The 14,570-nt window shown below is 34.1% G+C and overlaps 2 long non-coding RNA genes across 2 annotated transcripts; one reads left to right on the top strand and one right to left on the bottom strand.

Moving 5' to 3' along the window:
- The first annotated feature begins 2,463 nt into the window (after positions 1 to 2,463).
- On the top strand, positions 2,464 to 7,105 carry LOC143052903 (uncharacterized). The gene is made up of 3 exons (XR_012971287.1): positions 2,464 to 2,603; positions 6,008 to 6,206; positions 6,865 to 7,105. It is a non-coding gene; the product is annotated as an uncharacterized LOC143052903 (long non-coding RNA).
- Positions 7,106 to 12,668: 5,563 nt separating this feature from the next.
- Positions 12,669 to 14,246, bottom strand: LOC143052902 (uncharacterized). Its single transcript, XR_012971286.1, has 2 exons — positions 14,088 to 14,246; positions 12,669 to 13,155 (listed from the first exon to the last, which is right to left on the bottom strand). It is a non-coding gene; the product is annotated as an uncharacterized LOC143052902 (long non-coding RNA).
- Between the last annotated feature and the right edge of the window lie 324 nt (positions 14,247 to 14,570).

Below are 14,570 nucleotides of genomic sequence, written 5' to 3'. Positions count from 1 at the left end.
TGCACCACATTTTTTATGTTATTTCAAATAGACAGAAAAAAAATATTACAGTCATTTCTTATAATTTAATTCTAAATTCCATTTTAAACCGTAGAAAACCTTGAAAAAACTTTGATGACGTCACGGTCACATGACTAAATTATATCTATGGGCTCATAACAAAATAACGTCAGCCATTCAGAAGACGCGTTACATCCAAAATTAAACTATAATTCGTTGGATACCAATTTCCTTGAATTTCGTGGTTACCACCAAATGTCCGACGAATTACAAATTTTGTATAGATAGGATTTCATTCAAACTACGAACTCAAATCAGACGAAAATACAAGTTATCGTATATTCTGTCTTTATCATAATTAAAGTGTTACGTTCTTTCGCATAGTGACTTTAATCTGCTTTGTGTTCTAATCTGACGTAAAATAAAATATTGTGGATTAATCATATTTAAGGAATGACTGTAATATTTTTTCTGTCTATGAAGAAATAACATAAAAAATTTGGTGCACAGTGAATAACGCGCGTAGCGGGTTATTTAACAGTGTGCACAACATTTTTTATGTTATTTCGAATAGACAGAAAAAATATTACAGTCATTTCTTATAATTTAATTCTAAATTCCATTTCAAACCGTAGAAAACCTTGAAAAAACGTTGATGACGTCACGGTCACATGACTAAATTATGTCTATGGTCTGATAACAAAATAACGTCAGTCAATCAGAAGACGCGTTACATCCAAAATTAGATTATAATTCGTTGGATACCAATTTCCTTGAATTTCGTGGTTACCACCAAATGTCCGACGAATTACAAATTTTGTATAGATAGGATTTCATTCAAACTACGAACTCAAATCAGACGAAAATACAAGTTATCGTATATTCTGTCTTTATCATAATTAAAGTGTTACGTTCTTTCGCATAGTGACTTTAATCTGCTTTGTGTTCTAATCTGACGTAAAATAAAATATTGTGGATTAATCATATTTAAGGAATGACTGTAATATTTTTTCTGTCTATGAAGAAATAACATAAAAAATTTGGTGCACAGTGAATAACGCGCGTAGCGGGTTATTTAACAGTGTGCACAACATTTTTTATGTTATTTCGAATAGACAGAAAAAATATTACAGTCATTTCTTATAATTTAATTCTAAATTCCATTTTAAACCGTAGAAAACCTTGAAAAAACGTTGATGACGTCACGGTCACATGACTAAATTATGTCTATGGTCTGATAACTAAATAACGTCAGTCAATCAGAAGACGCGTTACATCCAAAATTAGATTATAATTCGTTGGATACCAATTTCCTTGAATTTCGTGGTTACCACCAAATCTCCGACGAATTACAAATTTTGTATAGATAGGATTTCATTCAAACTACGAACTCAAATCAGACGAAAATACAAGTTATCATATAGTCTTGTCTTTGTCATAATTAAAGTGTTACTTTCTTTCGCATAGTGACTTTAATCTGCTTTGTGTTCTAATCTGACGTAAAATAAAATACTGTGGATTAATCATATTATTCGTTGGATACTAGACTTGCTACAATTCCCTATCTATCATTTCTCTCTTACTAATTTATATGTTTACTGATAGGTGCCAGCCTACGGATTGCCTTTGGAGAAAGGCTTCTTCCTGCAGATGTCAGTATAATTGTAATCTCCTAGTTATAGCAGTAAAATTATCAAAGGGGCAACATTGAAAAAAAAGAAAAAACATAATTAGGAAGGGACATGTAGCAAGTCTAGTTGGATACCAATTTTCTTGGATTCCGTGGATCACTATAGAAACACTGTTAAAAATTTCATTTGAAAGATAATAATTAAGTATATAAAATAATAATAGGAGGGCGTAGTTGTCATGATGCTCAGATCACATGTCATGTATTACCAAACACACTTAAACAGGATATGTTATATAACATACTTTACGGTGCAGTAAAATCTACATCACTTTTATACAAAAACATTTAAAAATTGAAGATTTAATGAGATGGTAAATGTAAAAATAAGACAATGTGGTTAGGATTCTTTATGTTATACACAGTTAGAGTACAAAATAAAACAAACATCAAAATATTACCAAATGTAAAAAGTAAAACAACAAAAATACAAACTCTGAGGAAAATTCTAAATTGAAAGTCCCTAAGTGATGGATACATTAGTTCTCTTATCTATTAAATGCGTAGCCTAGGTGCAGGAAATCTACGACAGTAAAAGTCTATGATACACGTGTAGGGTTTTAAAAACAATATGACGCTATATACTTACCTATTTCGATTTATACCAAATCATGTTATTGTATAAAAGTTTTTGTAGTATATTGTCATAAGAAAGTTATTTCTTCTATACTAGAAATACAAAATACATGACAAATGTTAAATAACCTTTTTAAAGCGAATCAGTTTATTACCTGCATGTGCGTGCGACTGCCGCACTATTAACCAATCAAACTACAATAAACCTATACAACATGTATATGCGCAGTTTAAGAAAATAATTCCTCGACACAGTTAGGCGTACTTTTATGCGTACTTTGACAGTGATATTTTGAAATGAATTTCGTTGTGACATTGTTGAACATATTTGTTTTGGGTAAGTTCAATTATTTTTTACAAAGAAGGGAAACAAATAAAATATGTATGTACTATAAATAAGAAGATGTGGTATGAGTGCCAATGAGACAACTCCCCATATAAGTAACAATTATAGATGAAAGTACGGCCTTAATCACGGAGCCTTGGCTCACATCGAGCAGCAAGCTAAAAAAAGGACTCGAATGCAAAACATTTCAAACAAGAAAACCAACGGTATAATCTATACACATGGAAAAAAGTATTGCAACACCTTGATTTTTTAAAACTTGAAAATTCAGTCTCTTATTTTGGATGTAATATGATAAAAAAAATTGTAAAATAATATTGAAACGTAGTTAATGATAACATTGGCTTTAAAACGAATTAAAAATGTATGAAAAAAAAAGTTTTTTCTAACCAAAATTTTTATAACAAAATGAAGTGTTTTTTGTACAAAAAAATGCATTTTACAACTTTTACTGTAGTCGAACTTTACATTGTCAGACATTTCAAAATTAATCTTTAGATGATTGTTCACATCATGGTTGATCGTTATACGCCAAAGAATTAGTACTTTATGCGCAGCCTCCATTCAAACGGATACCCGCATCTTAACGTCTTCTGATTCCTGCCATAAGTCGACTAATTTGTTGCTAAGCTAGCAGCAACCATTCTTGACGAAGGGTATTGTTTATTTCGTGACTTGTTTGAACTGGGGTGTCCTTTCATGCACTTTACGCCCAATAGTGTCCCATATATGCTCGATATGGTTCAAATTCGGGCTACGATTGGACCAAGAAGAATAAACCGAATTCTATTGGAACAATGGATCTTCCTCCACGACGCTAATTTCCAACTTTGGCGAGCTCTGCACTATATTGGATATGAGCATCTGTGTGTCTGTTCGTAGGCAAAGGCCCCCGAAATGGTATTATCGCACGATAACCAGTAGCGATTAGCCGATCTCGAACAGTTCTTGTTTAAAGGCTCCTGTATGTTCATCATTCTCTTTTTAGGATTGTATTGTTTGCAATGGGTTTCCTTCTGACCAACCTTTATTATGCTTTATTTTCCCTAGCAGATGTTATAGGGGGTCTTCTTGACCTCGGAAGGTCTTTAACATCGTCTCTTGCCTGATTTTTATTCTCAAAACGACTTATAGTGGAATGGTGATGACCAACAATACGTGCAATTATCACAGCGACATACCTGCTTCCCTCATGCTGGATATCTGCCATCTTGCTGCAGTTATGAGTTGTGGATGACCAATTACAAGGTGTCAATAACATAATATTAATAAACTTGGTTATTTAAGGCGTTGAAAACAATGAGGATAAAAACATCTGCTTTAGTGTTTACGAGTACAGTAGCTGCATGTGCAGATAAGAACTGATAGAGTCGATATTTATTGATTAAACTCAGGTGATATTTAAATAATGTTTAACTAAATCTATTTCAAAAAAATATTTAACAAAAAAATAAAAAGTGTTTTTCTAATTTGAATTTCAATTTGGTGTTGCAATACTTTTTTCCATGTGTATATATAAAAATGAGAAACGAAAACACCTATGAACACAGCAACACACCACAACCACTGAACACTGAAAAGGCTCCTAACTGCATGTATGAGGGTCTGGATGGGGGGGGTCTGTTATTCTGTAAACATTTAATTTTCACCCCTTTTTTCTCTAATCTTTAAAAAAATAACCCCTTTTTTCTCTAATCTTCATTTTTTTGCCCTTTATTCTCCAATCTTCATTTTTTAAGGGCATTATTCTTTAATCATTAACCCCATCCAAACCCTCATGTATCTCAGTATATTTGTCAATATTGATAAACAAATATATTGTAGGAAATAACCACTGAATGTACATCAAAAAATATAAACTTGTTTTTTTATCTTCAAAGTAGTCATAATAGGGCCTTCATCGGTGAACTAAGAAGCCACCTCCCCACAAATCCAAGACCTCAAGAAAAACAAGAAACAAACATTATCTCCTTCGTGCTTACTTATAACATTCGCTCGTTCAACAAAAAATCAACTCATTACTTTATTTTGATTGCATATGCAATAAAAATTAAATAAATCATAAATGCATGAGAAACTAAATGAGTAAACAAGATAAATCAATTTCAAATTTCAAACGTAACTTTCACATCTTGTTCGCCAAAGTTGAAGATCAAAGCTTGACCTTTTCCACGTGAAATAAATCAACGTAAAATATGTGAAATACATAACCTGTTTTTAAGGATCTACAGGGCACAGAATGACATTGTGGTTATTGTGGGTTTTCTAAATGATAACATATATATATATATATATATACAAACGTAGTAATATAAAAACAAGGAAATTGCGGTGGCGGATCCAGCCATTTTAAAAGGGGGTGGGGGGGTTCCCAACACAGAGTAAAGGGGGGTTCCAACTATATGCTCCCATTCAAATGCATTGATCGGCCATAAAAAAAGGGTCCAACCCCCGGACCCTCCCCCCCCCCCCCCCTTGGATCCGCCACTGAATTGGGTATGATTGCCAATGAGACAAACTATCCACTAAAGTTCAAATGAAACGAAATGGATTTTAAGTAATTAATAAGCATGTGAATTAACATAATCTTAGTTATAGATGTACGGTATTTCACCATACACAACATTACATAATCTTAGTTATAGATGTATGGTATTTCACCATACACAAAATTAAGCTAAACTACTCGACGAATCTGCTTTCTCCGAGTGAGTACATTAATAATTAAGAAGTACTAAGATAGTTATAAGATGCAATATGAGTGTCAATTAGACAACAAGCCTTACTTGGAGAAGAAGCCTTACTTGGAGAGACTATTCATAACTTTAGATAAAATATTACATCATTAGCAGTAAACAATCAATCAATCAAAAAAGTCCCAATTATAAAAGGGACTATGTGATAAAAGTTAACAAGGCAGCAACCTGTTTTTTTTTTTTCAAATACGTTTAGATTTTAATACAAAATAAAAACAATACTTTATATATGTCATGCGTCCGAAGCACTTCTCTAGATTTACCTTCACATGGAACGCTCACAGACGAATACCGGTACATCAAAGCCAAGAATGTATGATTTCAAAATTGATAAGCGGACAAATTAATTGGTAAAATTCGTTTCTAGGCTAATAATATATTAAGTTTGGTGGACTCTGTACAATGCAATGTCTTAACAGTGTCACAGATTCAGGACACCTTAAAGCTTGCAATCTTATTAAAAAGGAACTCGGAATTTGTTTTATAAAGCTTGGCATGTGGCAATGAAAGTTATCACACCTCTTGAGACATTAACTTTTTATGAACTTATTTATTAAACTGTTCACACAATCTCTCATACATATTTTATCCATAGTTTGATAAATTCGTCCAATAGAAGACATATGTTTCCATTTGTAGTGATCTTCATTGTAAGCTGTGTCAATGGACTGGACTTTGCATCCTTTGACAAAACAGCCCATGCCTACTGCGCAAGTCATTCAAATGGTCACGTGTTTGTTTTGAGAAGGGATTGTGAGAAAACTACAAAGGACTGCAAGGCAATGTGTACAGGAGCAAAAGATGCAATAGTTGGCACAATTTACCATAAGAAAGATACGTAAGCAATCTATCATGTTTTATGTAACCTTGGAAATGAAGAATCCAAATGGTTGTGGGTAATTTCATGTCCTTACCCCAAAATGAAAATAACGTTCTATCGTTGGTTGAATGAACAATATTAAGAACGTGTTTAGCCAATCAAAACGTTTTTGAGTACGCTTTTGAAAAAAAAATACCGTGAATGTATTAAATTCTGAAACGGGTTGTTGTGCAATCAAAGGCAATAAGTCGATGAACTACAAATGACATCAACATGACCCCAAAATATAAGGAGAGGAAATATACAGAATTAAGGTATACCAACGCATACAATAAATATGTACTCATGAGCTCTGGAGGGTTGAACAATATTTGAACATGTATTGATACTTGTTTTTGTCTCTTGTGTTGCTATCAAGTAAGAAATGTTGATAAAGAAGGGTCAGACATGTCTTAAATGAAAAATGTGGACGTGATTGGGGCTACGACAAGTGATCGAGACACATAATCAGTTACATTCTAGAGTGTTGTGGTTATGGTCAGAAGCTCTTGCATGCTATGCAGTCATCACTGGTCAATTGATTTTCATTATATTACCATTTTTTTTATTCGGAGCCAAATGAACTTTTTCATTTTTTTATTGCATGTATATTTTAACCGTTGTTTTTCAATTTCAGAGTTGCCTGCTTTGATGCTTACAAAGTTTACACACACGAATATAACTCCACTGATGTCATGCAAACCACTGGTTTAGTGGGCTTCCATACTTATGGGTTCGGTCCAAGAGGGTGCACTGGCTCACCAGATCATTGTGGACCAAACTACTGTTGTTGTGTGGCATATTAGAGCAACTTTTAAATTGTCTATTCCAAAACAACCTTTAATCTTTTTATACAAATAAAAGGAGCTTTAACACTTTTTTTTGTTTCCATGGGATCCCTTTTAAAATTGTAATGGTTGTCGTTCCTTCCCGTCTGACATAATTGAAGTTCGTTTATTTTTAAGATATTAGTCCTGCCGTAAGTTTCTCTTTGAAATATTAAACAGCTAGTGATAATTGCTAGGGTTTTCTATATTTTACTTTTCGGTATCGGTTTTCTTATTATTAAAGGCCATAAGGTGACTAACTGTTCACATCATAATTTTTTTGTTTCCGTTAGAAAAGTGAGCTATTGGCAATCATACCACATCTACTTTTTATATCTAGAATGGAGACTGGAAATGGGGTATGTATCAAAGAAACAGCAACCCGACCAAACGTCAGAAAACAGCACAAGGCAAGCAATGGGTGCATGGGGTGGCGGGATTATGCTGGTCCCTAAACATAAATGTGTACAAGTTCAGTCAAAATGGACGTCATACTTAACTCCAAAACATCTATATGAATGAACTAAAATTTAAAAAAAATAATACATACAGGACTAAAACATATGCCATAGGCTCCTGACTTGGGACAGGCGCATCTAATGCGTCGGGGTTAACCATGTTTTAAGTGATGTCAAATTTATCCTTATATCTCTAGCTAATGTTGGATAAACAAACACACAGCCATACACACAATTAAATTCAGTTTAAAAGAATTCTACTCTTTATATTAAGATATGAAGATCTTTATATATAGAAACCTTTTCAAAAGCAATACATTATAAGAATTTACGACAAAATTTGAGTTAAAAATACTTCTTGATGAAAACAAATTTTTACTACCATTTGACCTGAATGTGCCATTTTCAACCAAGTTGGAAGACCACTTTTTTGGTAATTAAGGAGCTATAATTTGAGATTCATCATACCAGAAATAAATTTATCTACAGATTAAGAAAAGTTAAAGATTTTAAAAATCCATTTAGTAGTTTTGGAGAAATGAATCTTTAAAGACTGTTGGTTGGAGTCAGAAAATTCTGACTGTAGTGCTACCTTAATATATCGGGGTACCTTGTTTGTTAAAGCTGTAGCAACAAGGTTATTGTAATAGCTTTAGGCCAATAAAGCAAATATCTAATTGGAAAAAAAGAAAATTATTCGTCATATAATAAATCTTTTTAAAATGATCATAACAGGTGTCTTTTTTTTAAATTAAATAAAACTTGAATGTTTGATTTAAAATTGTCTAAATAGTGTTTCCTTGCAACTACTTGCTATATTTTTCAGGATAATAAAATAAGGGTTTTTAAATGTTCTCTCTAAAATAAGAATAAGGTCTGAGTCCATTAGATGTCGTTTAGTTCAAACTTGAATGTTTGATTTAAAATTGTCTAAATCGTGTTTCCTTGCAACTATTTGCTATATTTTTCAGGATAATAAGATAAGGGTTTTTAAATGTTCTCTTTAAAATAAGAATAAGGTCTGGGTCCATTAGATGTCGTTTAGTTCGAACTTGAATGTTTGATTTAAAATTGTCTAAATCGTGTTTCCTTGCAACTATTTGCTATATTTTTCAGGATAATAAGATAAGGGTTTTTAAATGTTCTCTCTAAAATAAGAATAAGGTCTGGGTCCATTAGATGTCGTTTAGTTCAAACTTGAATGTTTGATTTAAAATTGTCTAAATCGTGTTTCCTTGCAACTATTTGCTATATTTTTCAGGATAATAAGATAAGGGTTTTTAAATGTTCTCTCTAAAATAAGAATAAGGTCTGGGTCCATTAGATGTCGTTTAGTTCAAACTTGAATGTTTGATTTAAAATTGTCTAAATCGTGTTTCCTTGCAACTATTTGCTATATTTTTCAGGATAATAAGATAAGGGTTTTTAAATGTTCTCTCTAAAATAAGAATAAGGTCTGGGTCCATTAGATGTCGTTTAGTTCAAACTTGAATGTTTGATTTAAAATTGTCTAAATCGTGTTTCCTTGCAACTATTTGCTATATTTTTCAGGATAATAAGATAAGGGTTTTTAAATGTTCTCTCTAAAATAAGAATAAGGTCTGGGTCCATTAAATGTCGTTTAGTTCAAACTTGAATGTTTGATTTAAAATTGTCTAAATCGTGTTTCCTTGCAACTATTTGCTATATTTTTCAGGATAATAAGATAAGGGTTTTTAAATGTTCTCTCTAAAATAAGAATAAGGTCTGGGTCCATTAGATGTCGTTTAGTTCTTTTCTTTAATGTTTAAACTCAATTATTTAAATCGTGTTTAGTGTCAACATGGAGAAAAAACTATCGCCCGCCCCACTGCCAATTTATTCTCGCACGCCCCACTGCCAATTTAAGACTGTCCCTAGAACCAGTTTAAGTGGGATTCTAACGATCAAGTTGTACCTGAGATCACGCCGGGCTTTTGTTGGAGATCGAGCTACTCAGTGTTTAGTTTTCTGTACTATTGTTTGTCTTGCCGTCCGTTTTAGTTTTCTGTACTATTGTTTGTCTTCTCGTCCGTTTTAGTTTCTGTACTGTTGTTTGTCTCCTCGTCCGTTTTAGTTTTTTGTACTGTTGTTTGTCTCCTCGTCCGTTTTAGTTTTCTGTACTGTTGTTTGTCTCCTCGTCCGTTTTAGTTTTCTGTACTGTTGTTTGTCTCCTCGTCCGTTTTAGTTTTCTGTACTGTTGTTTGTCTTCTCGTCCGTTTTAGTTTTCTGTACTATTGTTTGTCTTGCCGTCCGTTTTAGTTTTCTGTACTATTGTTTGTCTTGCCGTCCGTTTTAGTTTTCTGTACTATTGTTTGTCTTCTCGTCCGTTTTAGTTTTCTGTACTTTTGTTTGTCTTCTCGTCCGTTTTAGTTTTCTGTACTGTTGTTTGTCTCCTCGTCCGTTTTAGTTTTCTGTACTATTGTTTGTCTCCTCGTCCGTTTTAGTTTTCTGTACTGTTGTTTGTCTCCTCGTCCGTTTTAGTTTTCTGTACTATTGTTTGTCTCCTCGTCCGTTTTAGTTTTCTGTACTATTGTTTGTCTTCTCGTCCGTTTTAGTTTTCTGTACTATTGTTTGTCTTCTCGTCCGTTTTAGTTTTCTGTACTATTGTTTGTCTTCTCGTCAGTTTTAGTTTTCTGTACTATTGTTTGTCTCCTCGTCCGTTTTAGTTTCCTGTACTATTGTTTGTCTTCTCGTCCGTTTTAGTTTTTTGTCATGGCATTGCCAGTCTCTTTGAATATCACCTTGGTATCTTTAACCTCTCTATCATTCTAAATTTACCTTATATATAAACTAGAGGCTCTCAAGAGCCTGTATCGCTCACCTGACTCTACTTGGGTTTTTGAAATCATATAAAAACAGATAAAATTTGGCTACAAAGTAACAACACTTGGCCAGCACCTCATAAGGAAAGGACTATTCATGCTATGTTTGATTTCATTCAATTCCGTGGTTTTCTAGAAGAAGACTTTTGTATGCATTTCCCATAGGGTCCTATGTTAAACTAAGCCCCCCACTGGCAGCCATCTTGGATGATGGATCGGAGACAAAGTAACAACACTTGGTCAGCATCGCATAAAGAACATTCATGCTATGTTTGGTTTCATTCCATTCAGTGGTTCTCTAAAAGATGTCATTTGTATGCATTTCCCATAGGTCCTATTTTAAACTAAGTCCCCCACGCTGGCGGCAATCTTGGATGATGGATCAGCTACAAAGTAACAACACTTGGTCAGCACCTCATAAGGAACATTTAAGCCATGTTTGGTTTCATTCCATTCAGTGGTTCTCTAAAAGATGTCATTTGTATGCATTTCCCATAGGGTCCTATGTTAAACTAAGTCCCCCGCTGACAGCCATCTTGGATGATGGATCAGTTACAAAGTAACAACACTTGGTCAGCACCTCATAAGAAACATTTAAGCCATGTTTGGTTTCATTCCATTCAGTGGTTCCCTAAAAGATGTCATTTGTATGCATTTCCCATAGGGTCCTATGTTAAACTAAGTCCCCCCGCTGGCGGCCATCTTGGATGATGGATCAGCTACAAAGTAACAACACTTGGTCAGCACCTCATAAGGAACATTCATGCCATGTTTGGTTTCATTCCATTCAGTGGTTCTCTAAAAGAAGTCATTTGTATGAATTTCCCATAGGGTCCTATGTTAAACTAAGTCCCCCGCTGGCGGCCATCTTGGATGATGGATCGGCTACAAAGTAACAACACTTGGTCAGCACCTCATAAGGAACATTCATGCCATGTTTGGTTTCATTCCATTCAGTGATTCTCTAGAAGATGTCATTTGTATGCAGTTCCCATAGGGTCCTGTGTTAAACTAAGTCCCCCGCTGGCGGCCATCTTGGATGATGGATCGGCTACAAAGTAACAACGCTTGGTCAGCACCTCATAAGGAACATTCATGCCATGTTTGGTTTCATTCCATTCAGTGGTTCTCTAGAAGAAGTTCAAAATGTAAAAAGTTAACGACGACGACGGACGACGGACGCCAAGTGATGAGAAAAGCTCACTTGGCCCTTCCGGCCAGGTGAGCTAAAAAACTAGATGTGTCAAAGCGTCACGAATGGCCCCGTCTCAAAAAAAAAAAGAAAAATCTGCAATTTCAATGACACATGTGGACTCAAACATGATGGTAGCTCAAAATCTGGAGGCGTATAGAAAAAAAAGCCTGTATAAATGTGATTTTCAACAATTTTCAAAGTAGTAAATCCTTAATTTTGGCAAAAATTACCAGAGCGGAACGAAACTTAAACTTGATCTGTAACTCATCATGAGTAACTCACATACAAAAAATCAACCCAATATCTGAAAGCGTTTAGAAAAAAGTCTGTATATATAACTGTGATTTTCAACAATTTATCAAAGTCCATAGCCCGGAATTTCTGCAAAAATTAGCCGAGCGGAACAAAACTTTAACTTGATCTGTAACTAATCTCGGTTAACTCGCATACCAAAAATCATTTGGATTTTTTTGGACAAAAAAAGGTTTGTTTCCAGTTTTTGGAGAAAAAAATAATTTGTTTTTGATTCTGAAAAAATCCCCACAGCTGCCACTATATGTAATGCTAAAATTGAAAGAAAAAAAATTGTTTTTGACTTGTCGCGAAAAAAAAGTTTGTCCAAAAAAAAAATCCATAGCCCCCCCCCCCCCCCCCCCCCCGAAAATCAAACGGTTGCTGCCTAACTTATCTTGGTTAACTCACATACCAAAAATTAGCCCAGTATTCGAAGGCGTTTAGAAAAAAAAAACTCCGTGTAATGGTTTATTGCGGAATGACGGAGTGACGCGGAATTACGGAATTTCGGAATTATGGAATTACGGAATTTCGGACAAGGATAAAACTATATGGCACCGACAACTTCGTTGCGTGGCCATAATAACTTTCAAAGAATTATTTGACCTTTTTAACGACCGTCTATTTTAAAAATTAATATCACACTGAACATCACACTACGATTAAATGTAAGCTCACTTATATATTCAATCATTTCAAAGTTTATTTTTACATTATTTAATCACGTATAACAATGTGAACAGAATTGAGGTTAGGTTTATCTTGCTCTAAAAGAGACTGCATGGTACCAAATAAACCAAGACGAGTTCAATTTAAAAATGAAAGAGATAAAAATCTTCTATTAAGAATCTTCATAATAACAAGTTTCTTTCTAATGAATCTTGACCCCAGAAAAACTGGTTCTTATATCCCTGTTACTTTCAATACACTGTCCAGCATGTGCGTGACCAATGCGGACGTAGACACTATCCCCCTTTACCAGATATAAGGGTGTTGATGTTGTTGCTTGATTCCTAAAGTGACCTCCATTCATTGAGGAATCAGGCATACTAATATCTCGGATTCTTCCATTTTGTATTAATTGAATTATTGCCCATGATTTAAAACATACGGCCGTGGAAACATGGAACAAATACACACCCGTATATGGTGCTGTGACTATACCGTTATGTCTGTTATATGCATTCCCAATGTTAAGATCAACACGGTCGTAGATAATAGTCCTGTATGTTCGACCATACCTGGAGCTTATACCAAGATTTCCACTTCGATATGCAAAGAAGGCAACAGCGGCAGATGTTTCTCTATGTGCTGCAATGATATGGTATATATTATCATAGAAACGATAATTCAAAGAAATAGGAATACAGTTTTATCTATTATATAAATTCAGTGTGTTACATTTAAGGTATATGGAGTTATATCACGTGTTAAAAAGTTTGAGCACTGGTTGTTAATTCATTTATCGTTGGTCTACTATCGGTGGCTGTCGATTATTTGATTACAGTAAAGTACCAGTGACAGTACGTATACTAGTCACAGTCACAGTGACATGACAGTCGATCGTGATAAGTTCTTCGCTGATAAAGCCCATATTGTAACGCAAATACATTATCAAAATAACTGATAACAAAAAAACTAAAAGCCCAATAACATCTAACAAAGAATAAGACAATAACAGCTAACAGCAAATATATTTTCAAAATAACAGATAACAAAGAATTAAAATGCCCCATAACAGCATAACAGCTAAACCCCTTGCCCCCCCTCTTTAATCTGATGTGGCTTACCCTAATCAGAAGGCTGTTATTCACTGTTCGTCGCAGGTTGCTGCCTGTCTTAAATTGTTTTACGCATAAATTAAGTTGCTGGTTATTCGAAATTGGTTCACATTTTGTCATGCCTGGTTCTTATATATACCCCCGATGGAGGCATAAATGTTAGATGGGCTTGTAACTATATGTATACCTAGCCACAAAAGTACTAACTTTCTGGTTTTACTTTTTCTTACGTAAAACACCATACAATTCCTGAAATTTTGTATCTGGTTACACCAGAAAGGAGCACACGATTTCCCGCAAATATATATATCTGATTTCCGTAAAGTAGATGACATGTGTATTCATGTATTGGTATTGATTGGGTGGAAGACAGCAAGGATACGCACAAAACGAATGAGAAAGAGTACGAAAAAAACCCATTTTTCACATTTCATTAAGATTTTTTATAACATATAAACATACCTCTAACTTCCCTTTTAAGTTCATTCAGGTCACTAGTTTCTGGTCTTTTAATGGTGTGTTTCGAAGACACAAAGGTATACGACAGGAACACAGAAAAGACCAAAAATGATAGCAACATTGTCATTAACAATGTATAACAACAAACATACAGTGATAACTTCCCAGGCAATGTGGGAGCAAAACAAATGAAAAATGATACATGTAACATCTGTGCTTTTACCTGGCCTATCATTTTCATCTTTCTTCGAATTTGTTTTTGTGTAAGGTTAATGAAATAAGGCCCCTCATGGGGAGGTCCAAGTAATTACAATTCTTAGCCAACATGATCACATGATCATTAATTACTTTTTTTTCAACAACGTAATCAAATAATCAAAAATTATGGCATTGGTTATCAAATAATCAAATAATCATGAAATATTTGGTCTGGTATTAAAATAACCAAATAAAAAACCCGGCCAATGTTATCACAAAATCAAAACC

This window comes from Mytilus galloprovincialis, chromosome 11, assembly GCF_965363235.1.
Source record: "Mytilus galloprovincialis chromosome 11, xbMytGall1.hap1.1, whole genome shotgun sequence".
Classification (NCBI taxonomy): domain Eukaryota; kingdom Metazoa; phylum Mollusca; class Bivalvia; order Mytilida; family Mytilidae; genus Mytilus; species Mytilus galloprovincialis.
This window is presented reverse-complemented; position numbering and strand designations above follow the sequence as displayed.